Genomic DNA, 15,202 nt, shown 5'->3' with positions numbered 1-15,202 from the left:
ATGTTTTTTTCGGCATACTTATCAATAAAGTACCAGTCTATTTAAATATTCTACTTATTTATGGGACATGGGAGGCACTGTGGGTTAAACCACAGAGCCTAGGGCTTGCTGATCAGAAGGTCGGCGGTTCGAATCCCCGCAACGGGGTGAGCTCCCATTGCTCAGTCTCTGCTCCTGCCAACCTAGCAGTTTGAAAGAACGTCAAAGTGCAAGTAGATATGTACCGCTCCGGCGGGAAGGTAAACGGCGTTTCCGTGAGCTGCTGTGGTTCTCCAGAAGCAGCTTAGTCATGCTGGCCACATGACCCGGAAGCTGTACGCCGGCTCCCTCGGCCAATAAAGCGAGATGAGCGCCGCAACCCCAGAGTCAGTCACGACTGGACCTAATGGTCAGGGGTCCCTTTACTTTACTTATTTATACAAGGGTTCAATTTAAAATGTATCAATTCTTTTTTAAAAATTGGAAACAATGGGAACTATAAATATGTCTGCCATAGGAGCCAATTCCTAAGGATCAAGGTCCCTTCGCCCCCCCCAAAATATTTGAGGCCCCCCTCTCTGAAAATGAAGATGGGCATTGCCATTCAGATGGGGGGGTGCTACATCGTGTGATCAATTATGTCGGGGCTTAACTGCCCTCCCAATATTTTATTCAAGTTAGCACCCCAGTGTCTGCTTATCTATATTTAAATTTATAAGCCAATCTGAGAGCAGGTCAGAGCATTTTTTTAAAAAAATACAGTGGTACCTCAGGTTACAGACACTTCAGGTTATAGATGCTTCAGGTTATAGATGCCGCTAACCCAGAAATAGTACCTTGGGTTAAGAACTTTGCTTCAGGATGAGAACAGAAATTGTGTGGCGGCAGTGCAGCAGCAGCAGCAGGATGCCCATTAGTTAAAGTGGTACCTCAGGTTAAGAACAGATTCAGGTTAAGAACGGACCTCCAGAACGAATTAAGTTCTTAACCCGAGGTACCACTATAATCATAAAGACCAGGCCCATATTCTTGTATACCTTCTAAGGTATAGATGGTCACATAAAATTGCCACCAACTCTTTATTGTCATTTATACAGTTTTGACATGATATTTCCCTTTGCTAATATGTTTTGACCATTTTATCATTCATATATATGAGGCACCCTCCTTTTTCTGATTCTGTGTCTGATGCATTTTTTGCATATTTTAATTGTTAATTTTTTTGATATGATAATAGACCTAGTAATGTATCTATTTGTCTTGAGTCCAATCTATGTGAGAATAGAGTCCGTCCAAACCTTGACAGCTTTCTCTGATTTCATAGGCTTATATGGTGGGGCAGAGGTAAAAGATGAGTCAAACCAAAACTATCCAGTTCAGACCATGTCACTTCTGGAAAATCAGCTCTGTGAATAGGAATGCTAGATGTGTTGGATAGTCTCAGAGCAGCAAGCTGTCAGTTTAATTCCACTTCATCTGTTTGAGGTCAGTGTTTGATGCCAGCACAAACACTTAGAAAGCAAGACCTCTTTTTGCATTGGCTTCATTCAGAGGAAGCAAGGCAGTCTTGAAAAATCCTTGGAAATGTGTTCTATTGATTTTGTAACTTAGGGCTGATTCGTGCATGCCTAGGCCTCATTTGAGGAGTGCAACATCAAGAGACGACTTCTTTCTGTGAATGAGAATTTCATTTCACCCAGTGCCACTTCAAATGCTGTCGAATTTTGACTCAGTAAGTAACACTGAGCCAGGGGAAGGGGAATTATGTATTTTTTCCTCCTGGGGAAAGGGTCATGGCCAGGCACAAACCCTCTAACGTACCTGAAGGAGCGTCTCCACCCCCATCATTCTGCGGGGACGCTGAGGTTCAGCGCTGAGGGCCTTCTGGCGGTTCCCTCACTGTGAGAAGCAAAGCTACAGGGAACCAGGCGGAGGGCCTTCTTGGTAGTGGCACCTGCTCTGTGGAACGCCCTCCCATCAGATGTCAAAGAGATAAACAACCACCTGACATTTAAAAGACATCTGAAGGCAGCCCTGTTCAGGGAAGTTTTGAATGTGTGACATTTTAATGTTTTTTAATCTTTGTTGGAAGCCGCCCAGAGTGGCTGGGGAAACTCAGCCAGATGGGTGGGGTACAAATAATATATTATAATTATGATTCCTCAGATGAAAATTGGGACATTTTTATCTGAGGAACTGCAAGGTGTTTCTGGCTGGAGGAAGAGCAGGGAGGGTGGAAATATGTATATGGGCACTCTGTACATCCTCAGATGTGCTACTACCACCTCTTCATTACTTTTCACATTAGCAGATGGGACCCTAGCACTGGGAACCAACCCTTCTTCCTAAGCCTGCCCACCCAGCTGCCTCCTCTCCCCCATCCTGCAAGCCACTGAAGTCTCACCCGCCACTGCTGCTGTTGGCTCCAGTCTGCACTGTGGCACTTTTAAGCCCATGGAAGTGGTAGGGGAGATGGGATACAGTGGTGCCTCGCAAGACGAAATTAATCCGTTCCGCGAGTCTCTTCGTCTTGCGGTTTTTTCGTCTTGCGAAGCACGGCTATTAGCGGCTTAGCGGCTTAGCGGCTATTAACGGCTTAGCGGCTTTAAGAAAAAGGAAACAAACTCGCAAGAACTCGCAAGACGTTTTATCTTGCGAAGCAAGCCCATAGGGAAATTCGTCTTGCGGAACGACTCAAAAAATGGAAAACCCTTTCGTCTAGCGAGTTTTTCGTCTTGCGAGGCATTCGTCTTGCGGGGCACCACTGTAATGACCTTTTTGGGAAAGGAGGAAAGAAGAAAGAGATTCAGATTTGATGACAGGGTGGGGAGATTTGGGAGATGGGCTCAGTAAAGGGGGAGAAGGAGAAGCAGGTCCAGTCATCACTGTGGGATGCTATTTGCAATACGATAATCTTTATTGTCATTGTCCCATACAGAACAACCAAATTGAAAAATCTACATCAGATATTCAAAAACCAACAAGCCTGCTATCCCAACTATCCCAGCCTGGTTAGCCCCTAAAGACTCTGATACCCCATAATCATAGCTGTCAACGTTTCCCTTTTATTCAAGGGAAATTCCCTTATTCCGAATAGGATTCCTCGCAAGAAAAGGGAAAAGTTGACAGCTATGCCCATAATTGAATACAATATACTCACATAGAGACTACCTTACACTGCGCTTAAAACCAAAATTGCATTTGGATAGAAACTGTTTCTCAGGCGGCTAGTCCTAGTGCTAATAACCCTGTACCTTCTCCCAGAAGGCAGAAGCTGAAAGAGATCATTTCCTGGGTGTGCACTATCCTGAACTATCTCTGCAGCTTGCTTATGGCACCTGGAAGCATAGATTTGATCCAAGGTGGGAAGAGTGCACCCAATTATTCTCTCCGCAGTCTAGCTAAAGAAAGTGAATGGTGAAAGTGGTGAATGGTGGTGAAAGTGGTGAATGGTGAAAGTGGTGAATGGTGGTGAAAGTGGTGAATGGTGCCCCCCCAATTTTAATCCCCTGCAAAACGATGGAAGAATGAATAAAATGAATTGTGTTAAAAGGGACAGGATGAAAGAGGGGAGGAAGAAGGGGCGCTTAAGGGTGGCATGGATTTTTTTGCGGGGGTAGGTCTTTCTTATTGGTTTTCCCAGAAGGGGAAGACTAAATATGTAGGGAAAGGTCTGCCTACCCCTTGTCCGCCTTCCTCTCCATCACCTCTTCCCCCACTTTTGCCTCTCTACTGATCACACATTCCTTGGATCTGTTTACTTAGGAGGTGATGCATCTAGAGGTTAGGCTGGTGACAATATTCTATAGCTTCATGAGCCCACTGAATGCTTGGCTTTTCATTCGGGCTTCTGAAAGATATAATATTGGCCTGTATAGTAGGAAATTGGCATATTATTGAGGTTACATGGCAGAAAGGAGCCTGGTGGTCTGGAAGGAAGGGGAAATGCTGTGGACTGCACCTGAGTTTTCTTCCATAATCAAGGAATGTATGCATATTTGACCCACTCATAGCTGTCAACGTTTCCCTGTTTTTAATGGAAATTCCCTTATTCCGAATAGGATTCCTCGCAAGAAAAGGGAAAAGTTGACAGCTATGGACCCACTCCTCCTTCCTAAGTTTTTTTTAATAAATATTATTAATTATTCTTTACATATTTATATCCTGCCCTGTGGAACGCCCTCCCATCAGATGTCAAAGGAATAAACAACTATCTGACTTTTAGAAGACATCTGAAAGCAGCCCTGTTTGGGGAAGTTTTTAATGTTTGATGTTTTATTGCATTTTTAATATTTTGTTGGAAGCCACCCAGAGTGACTGGGGAAACCCAGCTAGATGGGTGCGGTATAAACAATAAGGTATTATTGTTGTTGTTGTTGTTGTTAAGCCAAGCCTTCTTTCCTTAACAAAGCGGCTTACAAGAGCTATCAGCGACTAAGAATTGCAGGCTGCAATTCACACTAGATTCCTGCTGTTGCAGGTGTGTGCCAATTAGGTTTCCCTGCACAATTTTCTCATTACCATGATTAAGCATTTCTCTTTGCATCTGACATTTGCTTGGTTACTGCGCCACTTTGCCTAGGAAGAAGCAATTTGTATCACCACAAACCGGTCTACACTGATGTGAAATAACCCCTTTCCGGTTGCCATAGAGTCCATCTCAAAAGGATCATGATCAGAATTAAAAGACCCAATACTGTTTAGGATATTCTGTGTTATCAAGATACTTTATCAAGGCTTATCTAATGTTTCTGTGTTGCAAATGCATTCCCATGGCAATTAATGTTTACGCATTTGAAGGTGTTTTGCATGGAATATTTTCCGGTGTCCGTTTTCCTCCATGGTATCTTTTCTGGAACGAAATCCACCGAAGAATCTGCTAGTAGCACGTTTGTCAGTATGCAAAATAAAGCAGATTTTCAGGGAAAGATTCTCAAAGCTAAGCCAGCAGCAATCTAAATTTCTGCACATAGATTGTTCCTGGGAGGGTGGATTTTCAGTTCTAAATAGTGTGCAAAATACCTGTGCTCTTCTATGCAGAATAATTCATGCTCTACAGCAAAACAATTATATCAGAAATGCTTCAGAGCTGTAAAAACAAGCCATTTCCATTATAGCTCCTAGACAGAAAAATACTTTTATAACTCATACATACAACTCACACATCCCATACATTCCTATATTTATTTATGCAGTCCTTTCTGGTAATTGCACTTGAACCAGGCTATTGGGGGGAGGGGCTTTTACTATTTTAGCATCTACAGAAATGACAGCAGCAGCTAAAACTTTTGATAAGACATTAATAATATAATATAATATAATATAATATAATATAATATAATATAATATAATATAACCCCTTCATGGATCACTGCCTTGCCGTGGCGAAGGGGCTTGAAGAACTCAGAGAAGCTATGAACTACGCCGAGCAGGGCACCCAAGATGAACAGGTCATAGTGGAGAGTTTTGACCAAACGTGATCCACCTGGAGTAGGAATCGGCAAGCCACTCCAGTATCCCTGCCAAGAAAACTCCATGGACAAAGACAACAGGCATATAAAAGTTATGACACTGGAAGATGAGCCCCTCAGGTCGGAAGGTGTCCAACATGCTACTGGGGAAGAGCGGAGGACAAGTACAAGTAGATCCAGAGCTGATGAAGCGGCTGGGCCAAAGCCGAAAGGACGCTCAGTTGTGGATATGCATGGAAGCGAAAGGAAAGTCCAATGCTGTAAAGAAAAATATTGCATAGGAACCTGGAACAGATCGTGAAGCTGAGGCTCCAATACTTTGGCCACCTCATGAGAAGAGAGGACTCCCTGGAAAAGACCCTGATGTTGGGAAAGATGGAGGGCACAAGGAGAAGGGGACGACAGAGAATGAGATGGTTGGATGGTGTTCTTGAAGCTACTAGCATGAGTTTGATCAAACTGCGGGAGGCAGTGGAGGACAGAAGTGCCTGGCGTGCTCTGGTCCATGGGGTCACGAAGAGTCGGACACGACTAAACGACTAAACAACAACAACAAATATAATATAATATAATATAATATAATATAATATAATATAATATAATATAATATAATATAATATAATATAAAAGGGTATCCTGTTAAAGGGATCTGGGGAGTGGGGTAGATTCTGTCCAAAGCCTGGATGTGGGCTAAGGCCATGTCACATCCCCTGTGGGGACTCCTTGGGTGCCCCTATTTGATGTAAGTCATAGAGCTCTTCCTCATGGTGATTAACCCTTAGTTGGACTCCCAGCAGATGGGCTGGAGTTGTGATATAGCCTTGCCTCACCCAATGCCTAAGCCAAATTGCTCACCTCTGCAACCAATAAAGTTCTGGCCTATTTGAACCCACAAACCAAAATAATTGTGTCTGTGTCTTTATTGTCCATTAGGAAACTGTGAGTCACGGGGGCCTTGGCATGCAATTCCCTATTAGATGCTCTCTTTAGATCTTCCTGTGATTCACCCCTCCCATTTATTATATATTTTTTAATTAGCTTTAGTTAATTCTTCATAAATTCTTTGGACTCCCACCAGTTTGTCTACACTAAGCAGCTATATTTCCAGGATATGCATTTGGCTGGAATTCTTGGCTAGAACTGTGGGTGGGGGGGCAGGAACACACTTTCAGTCCCCACCCCTGACACCTCTATTCAGTTCCTTGTGTTGAGCAAGGACGTTCTGCAGGGGAATTCCATTACTGTTTGCATTCATGCAGCGTCAAACACTTGTCTGTGGCAAAGACGAGTGTCCTATCAGTTGATGGGGTTACAGCACTAACTGATCACCTGATCAGCAAACGTGAATGCCAAGCTTGGTGCTGTATCTCTAAGTTGGCAGCAATGTGTATTCTAAGGTAGATACCCCAAGTTGCTCTTTTCTTCTTCTTTGCAATAAGTGCTCAGCATTTTTCCCTTTGACTCTGTTGTACATGCGTCTTTAAAGGTACAACACGAATATTTCTTGTATCACTGGGCTGTTAATGAAGCAATAATCTGAACTGATTGAACATTACCAGCACGATAAGAAGATAATAATTGAACGTGGCAGACAGTCAGAGTTGTTCACATGTTATCATGCCTATGCAGTTCAGATAACAATCTTTAGAAAGGGCGTGATATCACAACAAATAGAGGAGTGCCTTCTTCAAAAACTTGTGACATGATTACAACAATCAGCTAATTTGCACTTGCTTTGAGCTGTGTTTGCTATGTTTGCTATCCTGCTCTGGGAAACAAGTTCAGCTTAAATTATCATCTCAGGGTGAGAACATTCCCATCTGAATGTTGTAAATTATTGAACTATACGGATCTGTAGCAGCATTAAGGTTACATGCAGATAAACCGCCTGATAATTTAGCCAGTTTCTTTAAAAAAGAATTCTCCCCTTGTCATGGGTAGAGCTACTGTGATGTCACGGAATGTTTTCAAACATTCTAACACCTCAGAGTAAACTGTGAGCACGGAAAAAACCTGCAGACGGAAGGGACAGTGACATAGTAAGCTAAGCATGCACTGAGAAGATCAGCAGAGAAAGATTATCTCGGGGGAGTTGGATAGCAGATAGAAAGCTCTTTCTCTCACTTGGTCCTTTTCTGCTGTAAATAATGTCTTCTCAGCTGTTTGCAGCTGCTCAGTGGAATGATAAGGAACACATCCGCATTGTAGCATTTTTGAAATACAGTAAGGAATCTCATGAACTAGGATCAATAAATTTTATCTCCATTTTAAATTGATACTCATAAAGGCTTGCCCGGCTCATGATAATTAATTCAGCCAGAACCAAAAGAAGAGATTTGTTCAGCTCCAAAACTGATGTCAGGAGTACAGAACAGTTTGAAAATGGCAGCAGTTTCCATCATTCAAGGTGTAACACATTGCAGAAACATGTGGGCTGGCTTAGCCAATCCATTTTCCTGGGGCAAAACATATAGCCATGAACAGTGATGGGATTCACCACATCTCTGCTACTTTTGTAATTGATTTAGGAATATCGCCAACCCTGTAAAAAAGGATTGAGGCACCACATGTCAGTTCAGTGTTGAGAACTTATGCTGACAACTCATCATTTTTTACAATACTTAACTGAAGCCCGAACAGCATTGCATATAGAGTAACTATTGCCTCTAAGGCCCCCTTAATTTTCTCAGGCTCTAAATAGCACCTATTTTAAAAAGGACCCTAACGGATACTGAACCGTATAGGGAACTGAAATAGCACAGTGTATAGTAAAGTAGCTTGTAGAAAACAGCAAAGTTTTTAACAAGCCCCACCGAAGTAAGGGAATACCACCAAATTACAATTTATTATCCATATAAATATGAAATAGCAAAGGTGAACAAGGTAAAGGACCCCTGGACGGTTAAGTTCAGTCAAAGGTGACTATGGAATTGTGGTGCTCATCTTGCTTTCAGGCCAAGAGAGCTGCCCTTTGTCCACAGTCAACTTTCCGGTTCATGTGGTCAGCATGACTAAACCACTTCTGGCACAACGGGACACCATGACGGAAACCAGAGCACACGGAAATGCTGTTTACCTTCCCGCCACAGCGGTACCTATTTATCTGCTTGCACTGGTATGCTTTTGAACTGCTAGGTTGGCAGGAGCTGGGGCAGAGCAACAGGAGCTCACAGGGATTCGAACCGCCGACCTTCTGATCGGCGAGCCCAAGAGGCTCAGTGGTTTAGACCACAGCGCCACCCACGTCCCTAGTCAAAATAAAATAAAAATAGCATCACAGACCAAACATGCATGGATCACACGAAAGGGCATCACATGTAGATAAGGCATCTGAGGCCCCACCCTGCCCCGCCCCTGAGGTTTGCACAGCTTCTTAGCCCCATTGCTAATGTCCATCTATTGGACCTGAATGTTTGTAGGGGAAAGCCTATGCATGTAGCCTTTCAGGCAAGTCTGAACCCTGACGGTGCAAACTTCCAGCCTGCATACAAACCCTAACCATGCACATCGGTTTTTCCCTATGGACATCCACAATTTACATGTGGATGTTGGGGCTGGGGTCAAGGAGCTGCAAAGCCTCAAGGATGGAGTCAGTGCTGCAAACTTGCAGCCCCATTTTTAATGGGTGATGCCACACTGAGAGCCAGTGTGGTGTAGTGGTTAAGAGTGGTAGACTCATAATCTGGTGAACCGGGTTCGCGTCTCCGCTCCTCCACATGCAGCTGCTGGGTGACCTCGGTCCAGTCACACTTCTTTGAACTCTCTCAGCCCCACTCACTTCACAGAGTGTTTGTTGTGGGGGAGAAAGGGAAAGGAGAATGTTAGCTGCTTTGAGACTCCTTTGGGTAGTGATAAAGTGGGATATCAAATCCGAACTCTTCTTCTTCCTCTTCTTCTTTATGTGATTCTCACAAGTAGGAAGCTAAGGAGGCAATGTTGATCTCCCAGGGTATGATGTTCTGCTAAGTGGATGCGACAACTGAAAAAGCCCTATCAGATATTCTTGGGATGAGATGTAAAAAGGTCATCTGCCATGACTATAATTTCTGTGCTGTGTCATGTGGAAGGAGGCATTCGTTCATGACCCAGGTGTTAGATGAATGCAAAATTAGCAAGCATGAAAAATATTTAGAATAGCATCCTTCTGTAACCAAGCTGCCATGCCAACACAGCAATCAACATTTACTAATAATTTTGAATGTGTTGGGGAAACAAAGGTACTGGAAAGTAGGTTAATGTTGACATATAAAAAATATTTATGTAGGCTTCTTGATGCAATACCAACGAGAAAACTAGGACTAACTAGATAAAAATAGGATATCTCTAATTAAGTAGGCCAAGATGAATTCTTAATCTAGGAATAGCTGCTGCTGCAAAAAGAAACTATCAATAAGCCAAAGAAGAAGAAGAAGAAAGAAATCTCAATGGATTCATCAAAAATTCAATATCTATACTTTTGAAACTTTTTTGCCATATTTACTGGATCTTTGAGCTGGAAAAGATATATAATTTATGTCAGGCAAAACAAATGGGAAAGCTTTGAATCTGAAATTCTTTCCCTATAGTACGTCAAAAAGAACAGACTTATTTTATTTATTTTCAAGTGCAATCTTTAATGCATACTAAGAGAGTCTGAAATGATAAACATGCTAATCGTTTTCTTCTCTCAGTGACTGTATGACTATTTCTCCTGTATGTTGATTTAAGCAAAATAAATGAAGTCATGCACTAGCCCTTTAAGGACAACCCATAATCCAGCTTCCCTTCTCCCTTTTATATTGTTGACCTAGAAGCACCTTGTCCACTTTGCAAAGAGGCAACCAGTCATGTATTCTTTATTGTTGTTTTTTGTGTAATAATAATAATAATAATAATAATTTATTATTTGTACCCCGCCCATCTGGCTGGGTTTCCCCAGCCACTCTGGGCGGCTTCCACAGAAACCAAAAAACACTAAAATATCATACATTAAAAGCTTCCCTGAATAGGGCCGCCTTAAGATGTCTTCTGAATGTCAGGTAGTTGTCCATCACCTTGACATCCGATGGGAGGGCATTCCACAGGGCAGGCGCCACCACCGAGAAGGCCCTCTGCCTGGTTCCCTGTAGCTTTGCTTCTCGCAATGAGGGAACCGCCAGAAGGCCCTCGGCGCTGGACCTCAGTGTCCGGGCAGAACGATGGGGGTGGAGACGCTCCTTCAGGTATACTGGGCCGAAGCCGTTTAGGGCTTTAAAGGTCAACACCAGCACTTTGAATTGTGCTCGGAAACGTACTGGGAGCCAATGTAGGTCTTTCAAGACCGGTGTTATGTGGTCTCGGCGGCCGCCCCCAGTCACCAGTCTAGCTGCCGCATTCTGGATTAGCTGTAGTTTCCGAGTCACCTTCAAAGGTAGCCCCACGTAGAGCGCATTGCAGTAGTCCAAGCGGGAGATAACCAGAGCATGCACCACTCTGGCCAGACAGTCCGCGGGCAGATAGGGTCTCAGCCTACGTACCAGATGGAGCTGGTAAACAGCTGCCCTGGACACAGATTTGACCTGTGCCTCCATGGACAGCTGTGAGTCCAAAATAACTCCCAGGCTGCGCACCTGGTCCTTCAGGGGCACAGTTACCCCATTCAGGACCAGGGAATCCTCCACACCTGCCCGCCTCCTGTCCCCCCAAAACAGTACTTCTGTCTTGTCAGGATTCAACCTCAATCTGTTAGCCGCCATCCAACCTCCAACCGCCTCCAGGCACTCACACAGGACCTTCACTGCCTTCACTGGTTCTGATTTGAAAGAGAGGTAGAGCTGGGTATCATCCACATACTGATGAACACTCAGCCCAAATCCCCTGACGATCTCTCCCAGCGACTTCATATAGATGTTAAAAAGCATGGGGGAGAGGACGGAACCCTGAGGCACCCCACAAGTGAGAGCCCAAGGGTCTGAACACTCATCCCCCACCACCACTTTCTGAACACGGCCCAGGAGGAAGGAGCGGAACCACTGTATAACAGTGCCCCCAGCTCCCAACCCCTCTAGACGGTCCAGAAGGAAGTTATGGTTGATTGTATCAAAGGCCGCTGAGAGATCCAGAACTAGGAAACAGCTCTCACCTTTGTCCCTAGCCCGCCAGAGATCATCAACCAGTGCGACCAAGGCAGTTTCAGTCCCATGATGAGGCCTGAATCCTGACTGGAAGGGATCCAAATGGTCCGCTTCTTCCAGGCGTGCCTGGAGTTGTTCAGCAACCACACGCTCAATCACCTTGCCCAAGAATGGAAGATTTGAGACTGGGCGATAGTTGGCCATACTGGCCGGGTCTAAAGATGGTTTTTTAAGAAGCGGTTTAATGACCGCCTCTTTCAGCAGATCTGGGAATGTTCCCTCACAGAGGGAAGCATTCACCACCCCGCAGAGCCCATCGCCCAGCCCTTCCCGGCTTGCTTTTATTAGCCAGGATGGGCAAGGATCAAGGAGACAGGTGGTTGGTTTCATGCGTCCAAGCAGCCTGTCCACATCCTCGGGGGTAACGGATTGAAATTGATTCCATGCAACTTGACCAGACAGAGCTCTAGCACTCTCCCGCCCCAGCCCTGCTCCCACAGTGGTGTCTAGCTCCTTCTGAATATGAGTGATTTTATCTGCAAAAAACTTTGCAAAATCGTTGCAGGAGATCTTGGGGTCTTTACAAGGCCCCGGTGGTAAAGGTGGTTCCGTTAAATTGCGGACCACCTGAAAGAGTCTCCTGCTACTATTTTCTGCAGATGCAATAGAGGCGGTGAAGAAAGTCTTCTTCGCCGTCGCTATCGCCACTTGGTAGGCTCGACGTTGAGCTGTAACCTGTGTCCGGTCAGATTCGGAGTGAGTTTTCTGCCACCGACGCGCTAGCCGTCTCAGCGATTGTTTCATCGCCCTCAGCTCCGAAGAAAACCACGGGGCTGTCCGGGCTCCATGCAATCGGAGAGGGCGCTTCGGAGCCAGACAGTCGATAGCCCTGGTTAACTCCGCATTCCAGCGGGCCACCAGGGAATCAGCTGAAAGGCCATCAACATGGGATAAAGCATCCCCTACCACTCTCTGGAAACCATTTGGATCCATTAAGTGGCGGGGGCGGACCATCCGCATTGGTCCCACCTCCCTGCAGAGGGGAAGGGTCGCGGAGAAGTCCAGTTGCACCAGGAAGTGATCTGACCATGGCACTTCTTTGGTTTCACTTTTACTTAGTGTCAGATCACCCACGTCACTAGAGGTGAATACCAGGTCTAAGGCATGTCCATGACTATGAGTTGGGCCCAACTTATTCAGGGACAGCCCCATGGAGGCCATGCTTTCCACGAAGTCCCGAGCGGCCCCTTGTAAGGTCGTGTCGGCGTGGATGTTAAAATCCCCTAGGACAACCAAACTAGGTGTCTCCAGGAGAACATCCGCCACGACCTGAAGCAGCTCGGACAGGGAATCCTTGGTGCAGCGGGGAGGTCGGTACACCAAAAGGAATCCTGTACTGCCCCTATTGCCCAACTTCCAGAACATGCACTCAGAAAACTGGGTCTTCCCAGTAGAACGCCTGGTGCAAACTAATGACTTCCTAAAAATCACTGCAACCCCCCCTCCCCGCCCACATGACCTGGGTTGCTGTGCGTAAGAGAAACCTGGTGGGCAAGCGGCAGCAAGGACAGGCCCATCTGCCTCATTCAACCAGGTCTCTGTCACACAAGCCAGGTCAAATCCTCCATCCACAATCAGGTCGTGGATGGCAGTGGTTTTATTCATCATTGACCTGGCATTACACAGCAACACCTTCAGGTTATGTGGGTTTCCCCTGTTGATTCCAGTATCCATCTGGTCAAGGCCAGACCCGGAGGCAGGGATAGTCTTCAAACAACGACTAAACCTGCCTCCTCGGTAATGACATGGTCTGGTCTTAGCGTAACTCCGCCTCCTGCCCATGATCACCGAAAATTTTTTATTAAAGATTTAAACTAAACATATTATCAAAAAACATGTCATCCTTAATTTTTTCCCCATTTTCCTCTCTCCCCCACCCTCCCACAAATCGTTTAAAGACTTAAATGAAACATATTATCCCAAAAACATGTCATCCTTAATCCCCCCCCCCATTTTCGTCCTTCCCCCCACCCTCCCACCCACCCTGCCGACTTCCCACAGTTCCAGTCTTTGGTTTCTTTGTGAATGCTGTTCTCTGCATGTTACAAGGTTGTATAAATCCTTAAATTATTTAACTGATTATTGTCAATAAAAAGTTTGTGAATGTTATCCTTGTCCCATAGCTTATGTGTTAATTTTGCCAGTTCTGCATAGTCCATCAGTTTTTTTTTTGCCATGATTCTTTAGTTGGAATTTCTTCAGTCTTCCATCCTTGTGCTATGAGGACTCTCACAGCCATTATCGCATACATGAAGATATTTTCCAGCTTTTTTGGCAGGTCTTTCCCTACAATGTTTCAGGTTTTTAAAGAAATGTTAGATGGAACATTTTCTTCAATTCATTGTATATCATTTCCCAAAATTTTTAAATTACATTACAATCCCACCACATATGATAAAATGTCCCCTCCTTTTCCTTACACTTCCAACATATATTTGAACTAGTTTTGTACATTTTCCCTAACTGTACTGGTGTCATATACCATCTGTACATCATCTTCATATAATTCTCCTTCAACAGGGAACAGTCTGTAAATTTTAGATCAGTTTTCCATAATTTTTCCCAATCTTCCATCATAATGTTATGACTTACACCTTGTGCCCATTTAATCATGACTGATTTTACCTTTCTTCTCCCAGTCATGTATTCATTGAACCTTTGTTCCTCTTGACTGATTAAAGCTTGCAGAAAGAGTATGACTACGTGGATCCAGGACAGTGCTATTTTTCTAGAAAAAGAGGTGCCGTAACTCATCATGAACACCTCCCTCGTTCTCTTAGAATGGCAATGGTGCCCACTTGAGAGGTGCTTGAACCCAGCTGAGACGTGCCAGAATTGAGTTCCACTGAGTTCTGGCTGGGAAAAAAAAGCTCTGACAGGGTGTGATCAATGCGCCCTTGCAGGAAGGCATGGCCCCAAATGTCTCGAAAGAAGCAGTGATTCAACCTTTGCTGAAAAATGCTCAGTATGGGCCCATTGTTGCTTGGAAACTTTGAAGAAAGGCAATTGAGAGGGTTGTAGTGCAGTAACTGAACTTCCAAGTGAAGTCTAGAGCTAACCTCAAAAACTTGGGATGCTGTAACGTATAGTGAAACCTGGAACTACCTATACTGCGGTTCTTGCCGGTTCTGCCTTCTGTGATGCTAGAAGGGGCAGTTGCTCAACTCTGAACAACTCACTCATGGTGTGATACCCTGCACTGTATACATGGTCTCTGCTTTAATCTGTTTTGCTTTTAAATGTCATCCCACCAATGAACACACAATTGTTGCTCTGTGAAGGAACAGTTCCTCAAACAAGCTCTCCTATGGCAAGTTGGGAAACTGTGTACGTGCAGCTACTCACACAGAGTCAATTAAGGTTTGGCAGACAGCCAGAAGGTCATGTGAAGGAGTAAGTCTGCCTGGTGAAAATGGAGACGTAGAGACAGCTCCCTGATTGGTCAAGCTCTCTCAAATGAGTGATAATTAATAGCCTACTAACTGGAATGTGTTAGTTCAGAGTTCAGTGTTCAATGGTTCAGTGTGTCAGTGAGTGTAGGAGTTGTGAGTCATGTCAGAAAGAGCTAGCTAAAGATCCGTGTTCTGTTCCTGTAAATAG

Source organism: Podarcis vaucheri (assembly GCF_965113315.1).
Source record: "Podarcis vaucheri genome assembly, chromosome: 4".
In the NCBI taxonomy this organism is placed as follows: Eukaryota; Metazoa; Chordata; class Lepidosauria; order Squamata; family Lacertidae; genus Podarcis; species Podarcis vaucheri.
The sequence above is the reverse complement of the archived record's forward strand: the minus strand, read 5'-3'. Positions refer to the sequence as shown.